A 7,722-nucleotide genomic window follows, 5' to 3' on the forward strand; every position below is an offset into this window, starting at 1 on the left:
CATTGTATATTCTTGCCTCCTTTGTCATAGATTAGGTGACCATAGGTGTGTGGGTTTATCTCTGGACTTTCTATCCTGTACCCATGATCTATATTTCTGTTTTTGTGCCAGTGCCATACTGTCTTGATTACTTTAGCTTTGTAGTATAGTCTGAAGTCAGGGAGTCTGATTCCTCCAGGCCCATTCTTCTTTCTCAAGATTGGTTTGGCTATTCAAGGTCTTTTGTGCTTCCATACAAATTGTAAAAAATTTTTTTCTAATTCTGTGAAAAATGCTATTGGTAATTTGATAGGGATTACATTGATTCTGTAGATTGCTTTGGGTAGTATAGTCATTTTCACAATATTGATTCTTCCAGTCCAAGGACATGGTATATCTCTCCATCTGTTTGTGTCATCTTTGATTTCTTTCATCAGTATCTTATAGTTTTCTGGGTACAGGTGTTTTGCCTCCTTAGGTAGGTTTATTCCTAGGTATTTTATTCTTTTTGTTGTGATGGTAAACAGGATTGTTTCCTTAATTTCCCTTTCTGATCTTTTGTTGTTTGTCTCCATTTTAAATATTTTTTACTATGGGCATAATTTTATTATACAATAAAATAACAATATTTAAAAATAATTTTAGTTTCTATCAACAGTTGACTAAGCCTTCTAGCATGAGAATAAGTTTTACACTATTGTTATTTTTATTGTAATGGATATATTTACAGTTGATCTCATTATTTGCTGTGGTTATATTTTATAAAAAGTGTTTGCAAACACTGAATTAATGAATACTCAATCATTGCTCCTAGGAGAAATATGAGAGCAAGTTCTTTTGAGCTTCTGCTCGCAACATTTTCATCAAATAATCAATACATATCATTGTTTTATGTATGTTTCTATATAAAAATACCTAATTTTTTAAACATCTTTATTGGACTATAATTGCTTTACAATGGTATGTTAGTTTCTGCTTTATAACAAATTGAGTCAACTATACATATATATATATCCCCATATCTCCTCCCTCTTGCGTCTCCCACCTACCCTCCCTATCCCACCCCTCTAGGTGGTCACAAAGTATCGAGCTGATCTCCCTGTCTATGTGGCTGCTTCCCATTAGCTATCTATTTTACATTTGGTAGTGTATATATGTCCATGCCACTCTCTCATTTCGTCCCAGCTTACCTTTCCCCCTCCCCATGTCCTCAAGTCCATTCTCTACATCTGCGTCTTTATTCCTGTCCTGTCCCTAATTTAATATACATTGTTGTTTCATTAACATTGAACTCCCTGGCTATAGAACTATAACTCCTGTCTTTATGAAGCTTATTTAACACACTTATTTTCTCTGTAAGGCATATAAGAGCCTTCTTGTGGTTAGGAGCACCAGCCGACACTTCAGCACATGCTTGAAAGGCATTTTAAGAAGCAGTATCAGGGGTTTTGAGCAGTGCTGCAGCTGGGAGACCTGACATTGACACCAAGACGCTTGAATTAGCTTTAGCAGAAGAGAAATGGAAGAATCACAGAACATTAAGGATGATTCAGGAAGACCCAAGACCACGGAGAACTTGCCTTCTCCCTACACTATTTTCCAAGGAGAGGTTGCTATGGTGACAGACTATGGAGACTTCATCAAAATCCCAGGCTGTCGGGAGCAAGGTCTGGTCCGTGGAGCTCATATGTCATCCTGTCACGTAGATAAGCCCTCTGAAAGAGTAGATGTTGGAGACAAATTGTGGGTGAAGCTTATTGGCTGAGAGATGAAAAATGATAAGATAAAAGTATTCCTCTCCATGAAAGTTGTCAACCAAGGGACTGGGAAGGACCTTGACCCCAACAGTGTTATCACTGAGCAAGAAGAGTGGTGGCCTTCCAGGATTACACTGGGCAGAAGATCACCCTTGAGGCTGTCCTGAACACTACCTGCAAGAAGTGTGGCTGTAAAGGCCACTTTGCAAAGGATTATTTCATGCAACCAGGTGGGACCAAGTACTCTCTGATACCTGATGAGGAAGAGGCGAAGGAAGAGGCAAAGTTAGCAGAGTTTGAAAATCCTGACCCCATGAGAAATTCTTCTAGAAAAGGAAAGAAAGAAAAGAAAAAAAAGAGAAACATATAGACAGAAAGTTATCTGACTCTGACAGCTCAGACTCTGAGAATGATACAGGCAAGAGGGCAAGGCATGCATCAAAAGACAGCAAGGAAGAAGAAGGAGAAGGAGAAGGAGAAGGAGAAGAAGGAGGAGGAGGAGGAGAAGAAGAAGAAGAAAGAAGAAGAAGAAGAAGAAAGAAGAAGAAGAAGAAGAAGAAGAAGAAGAAAGAAGGAGAAGGAGGAGAAGGAGAAGAAGAAGAAGGAGGAGGAGAAGAAGAAGAAGAAGAAGAAGAAGAAGAAAGAAGAAGAAGAAGAAGAAGAAGAAGTAGTAGTAGTAGTAGTAGTAGTAGTAGTAGTAGTAGTATTACAGTGAGGGAGAGTGGAAAGAGTAGAGGGGTTGGTTGAGAGAAGGAACCAGGAGCCTTGTGCCTTGAAACCCTGGCTCCTGGAAAGACTCAGTCGTGAGAATATGGCCTCCCACCCCACTGACTTCTCTCCCATGGGAGACGGCTTCCCTTCGTGTCACAGGCAGGTTTGGGAGATAGATGTCAAAAGCATCTGCCTGAACACGTTGTTTCCTTATCACTCCTCGTCCCTTTGCAAGTGACCCCTGCAGCTCACCCATTCATTCATCCAACTTCCTTCATTCAGCAGGAGTCCTATTACCCTCTCTAGCTGCCACTGCCAGAGCCAGATTCCTATACAGGAGTCCAGGCTAGAGCCACAGGTACTGTTTTGGAGGTGAATCTGGCTGTAGTTGCAGAACAGAGTGATTAGCCCTTCCCTGTTGGCCTGCCCTGGGCTGATGGGTGGGTGATCTCTGCTGCATCCAACACAGGGACAGAGGGAGACTGGCAGTAGGAGGGAGAACATGGGAAGAAGTGGTGCTCACTTTTTTCCATTCCCCCTAACATGATTCTACTATGTTAGAAGTGACAGCCAGAAAACCATTGATTGCAGTGACTGAGCTTGTGTGTGACGTTCCTCCAGACCACTGAACCAGACAGCTCAAGCCAAGATCATTGCTTTATTTTCTTTTTACTACAGTGTTAGTCAGTTGGTTCCATTTTAGGTCTCTGCTAAAATTTCTGGCACCAAAAAAAAAAAAGTAACATCACCAACAAAAAGGACAAAAATGCAAAAAAGTTGTACTAAATAGACAATGAAAGAGATATTTGTTTACATTGCACCTAAAACGAGAAGGCAGAGTATTGTCTTGTTGACCTCAGCTGAGAATGTGATTTAGGATGACTCAAATTTTTCACAGCTCTGTGTATGTCCACAAAGTACTACAAAAGCATCACAGGTGTTGTTGTTAAAGGTTTATAAGTACATTTTAGTGAGTAGGTGAATGTGCAGATATTGGATCCCCAAATAATGAGAATAAACTATACTGTGAAAACTCCATGATACATCCTGTTATTCAGGTTCTTCTGGGGGCCTCAACAGCTAGCAAACTATAATCAGTGCAGTTGTTATCATATTAGTCTTACTTGTTCTAAGAGTCATAATAAGCTATCTTGTTTTTGGTATCCTTCTACTTCCCCAGTCACTTTCCTAGGATTCATCATCTCTTTACTGTTACTAGCATCAGCTCTGTAGAGAATCTTATAATTTCTGGGAAAAAAAATTCAAGTCTTTGCTATTGAATCCTGGAAATTATACTAAGCTTCCTTGTATACATGTGTACAATTGGAAGACAGTGTTAAGAATGCTTTTGAACCTCGTTTAAATTCTGAAGTAACACAGATTTTCCTTCCACTGCCCACAGCCTTCAGGATGGGGAAAAGACAACAGTCCTTAAAGAAATTTGTTTTGAATGAGTTCCTGCTTTAGTAAGATTTTTAGACGTGTTTTTTGAATAAAGCAATATATATTTGCAAAAGCCTCTAAAGTCAGTTATCCAAGAAAAGTTCCATGTAACACAAAGGGAATAGAACTAGGATGTACTTAAAACAGTTCATCTTCCTAAGGTGGCTCTCAGTTATAATTCCGTACTGTGATATATGAAATGGAAATACTTTATTTGGTGAGAATTCATTCTTCTTTGAGGTTAATTATGAGAAGACCCCCAAATATCTTCTTTTCAAAATAATTTTTATTGTTCAGTGACTGCACTTAAGTGTAAATTAATTTGAAATACATCCTGCTTCAAGAACCATCAGATTTACTTGGCACATTTTGATCTAGTTTTGTGCCTCTCCATCATTTCTGCATCACAGCATTGAAATATGATCAGGTGTTTGTGTTAAGTTTTTCCATTCTCCTATTCTTTCTCATACATTTGGAGTCATTTTTAGATGTTAGGGTATATTCCAGAAAATGAAAGCTATTTTCACTACATAACAGATGAATAGACAAACAAGCAGCCCTTGCAGAAAATGATATATGTATTATTTATTACACTTAGAATGCCTCCAGGATGAATGTATGTGATTAGCAGAAAAATATGAAATCCAGTTCTTTGCCCTTTATGAAATCACTTTTGGATTTGCTTTAAAAATGTTCTTTATTCTTTAGTCATTAACCATGAATGCCTTAGGAATGAGAAGGTCCTGTTATTCCTTGGACTAAAAGGGCTCTGGGAGATGAGTGATAAATTATGTAGACTTCCCAGGGACAGTCAATTTTTGAAATGTACTAAATAATGCCCTTGAGGAATGAATAAATTTGTGTCTTGTCTTCAGAACTCAGTGTACTTTTGTATTGGTTTCATATAGCTTTGGGAGGTGGTCAAGCTATCCCTTTTCCAATCTGTAGAAGACATTAGTATCTGGTAAATGAGAAGAATAATCAGCATCTTATATAGTCATTCAGGACACTCAAACCTATTATTACTATTGGAAATTAAATGGCTAACCTAAAAAAAAAGGAGTTTTATTTATTTGTATTGTAACTTTTTTAAGCCCACAGGAATGCTTCTATTTAGAACATTGGTTGTTTGTTGCTTCTTGAGTGCTTGCTCAGATGAGTTGAAAAGGTTTTCCAAAGGACTGGGAACAGATCTTAATATCAGCTTCCAAGTCTTTTCTCGAATCTCTTAACAGGGTTGCATACAACGAATTAGGTATCCCTGGATCTCATTCATAGCCTTGCTTTACTTTACCAGCATTTGGGACAGGATCATATGAGATGCTGTCAACACTAGCATGACCAATATATCATTGTGTAATAGGCTTATGACCTTGGTAAGCTTTTCTTGGCAGCCCAACATTTTGAAATATCTGCCAGATTTCAGGTCTGCTGTTGCTGCCAAATGTTTTCATTAGGTCATAGAACTCTGGTGCTATTCTTTGTATTAAGAAGCAGAACTCACATTTGGAGTTATATACAGAAAGTTAGAGCTGGAAGTAGCCTTAGAAATTACCTAGTCTGGTCCTCATATTACTGATGAGGAAACAGAGGTCCAGAGGAAGTGACTTGCCCAAGATCATGAAACATGTTAGTGGCAAAGCCAGCACTTAATAATCTGTTCCCTCTTATTAATGTCTGTTCCACTGTGTAAAGGTTGTTCAAGTTTGCCGAATAGATGGAAGCAAAAGTGGTGAGCAGGTGGAAATAGGCCAAGTAGTGAGGTATAACTATTCATTATTCTCATTGAGATCATGGATTTAAAATCTTTTGTTTGTTTTAGTATTTTTTTTACAAGCCCAGGTTTACTTAAAGTTCACTCTTCAGTAGTTTTTTCTGATTTTGTTGTTGTTGAGGGACAATGTAAATACAGCAAAATGCACAGATCTTAAGTATATATATGAAATTTGTATAAATATATACATCCATGCATTCGTCAGCCAAATCAAGATATGAAACATACCCATCACCACAGAAGGTTTCCTTGTGGCTCTTTGCAGTCAATCCACATCCTTTACCCCCACCAGAGGCCATCACTATTCTGATTTCTATCATCGTAGATGTTTTTGCTTGTTTCCAGAATTCACACAAATGAAATCATACAGTATGTATTCTTTTGTTGCTGCTTTTATTTTATTTTATTTTTTTTAGAGAAGATGTTGGGGGTAGGAGTTTATTAATTAATTAATTTATTTTTGCTGTGTTGGGTCTTCGTTTCTGTGCGAGGGCTTTCTCTAGTTGTGGCAAGCGAGGGCCACTCTTCATCGCGGTGCACGGGCCTCTCACTGTCGAGGCCTCTCTTCTTGCGGAGCACAAGCTCCAGACGCGCAGGCTTAGTAGTTGTGGCTCATGGGCCTAGTTGCTCCGCGGCATGTGGGATCCTCCCAGACCACGGCTCGAACCCATGTCCCCTTCATTAGCAGGCAGACCCTCAACCACTGCACCACCAGGGAAGCCCCTGTTGTTGCTTTTGCTTGACAAAATATTTTGAGATTCTTCAAGTAGCAGTTGTATCAGTAGTTTTTTCCTTTTATTTTCTCCATAATATCCTTTTGTGTAAATTATACCACCATTTGTTTATCCATTCTCCTGCTGAATAAACATCTGTGTTGTTTTCATTTTGGACTCATTATGAATAAAGTTGCTGTGAATATTTTTGTATAGGGCTTATTACTGACATATACATTTATTGGTCTTGGGAATATACCTAGGAGTGGAATTGCTGAGTCATAAAATAGGTGATGCTTAACTTTCTTAGACATTGCCACACAGTTTTCCAAAGTGGTTGTACCTTTTTAAACTCCCACCAACAATATATGAATGTTTCCATTGCTCCACATTTTTGCCCCAACTTGATATTGTTAGTCTTAATTTTGGACCTTCTGGTTGATATGTAGTGAGATCTCACTGTGGTTTTGATTTGCATCTCCCTCATGACTAATGATGTTGGGTACCTTTTTATATGCTGATTGGATTTAGATTTTTCTGTGAATGTCTATTCAAGGTTTTGCCCATTTTGAAAAATTGGGTTTGCCTTTTTTTTTTTTACTACTTACAGAAGGGTGAGATTTACTGAGTGTGGGTTTGTCTTTTTGTTAGTAATTTATAAGAGCTCTTTGACAAGTGTATCTATTATAAATATTTTCATCAGTGTCTAGCTTACCATTTCATTTTATTAATGATAATTTTTGATGAATAGTTTTAAGCTTGGATAAAATTAAATGTATCATTTTTTCTTTCATGGTTACTATTACTTGTGTTCTAATGTATTTTTCTCTAAGATTTTTATATTTTTTATCTCCTATGTTTTTAAAATAAATTTTTACAATATTAGCTCTTACATTAAATACTTGACTCACTATCTGAATAGAATTCAACATTGCCACTTTCTTCTGAGCCCATGACCAGTAGAGAGAACAAAATGAAAAATTTCAGGTACAACTTCATGAATGTATAATGCATTGTAATATATTTGTTCTCTGATATATTGTATATACATCTATGCAGAAAGTCCTCTTTTCCTTACACTTCTTTCAAATAACTAAGTAACCAGTGAGAAAGGCCTATTATCCTCAGAGGTATGATTTGCTCCTCCCCATATCATGTAATGAAAGTGGCAGTCCTTATTCCTGAAGTTCTTAGAGGTCTATAATTTGATATCAAAGCTCATGTGGCCTTTCCTCTGTTCATTTCAAACTTATATTTGAATATGCTACTCTAGCTCATTTATGAAGTCTAATGGCTAGTATTTACTTTTGATAGCCGTACGTGGTGTTTCTCATTCCACATTTGC

At 37.6% G+C, this 7,722-nt stretch overlaps 1 pseudogene; it reads left to right on the top strand.

The window, feature by feature from the left end:
* The first annotated feature begins 1,498 nt into the window (after window positions 1–1,498).
* LOC132486746 (zinc finger CCHC domain-containing protein 17-like) lies at window positions 1,499–2,291 on the top strand (annotated as a pseudogene).
* Window positions 2,292–7,722: the final 5,431 nt, after the last annotated feature.

The sequence above is a fragment of the Mesoplodon densirostris genome, chromosome 3, assembly GCF_025265405.1.
Source record: "Mesoplodon densirostris isolate mMesDen1 chromosome 3, mMesDen1 primary haplotype, whole genome shotgun sequence".
NCBI lineage: Eukaryota > Metazoa > Chordata > Mammalia > Artiodactyla > Ziphiidae > Mesoplodon > Mesoplodon densirostris.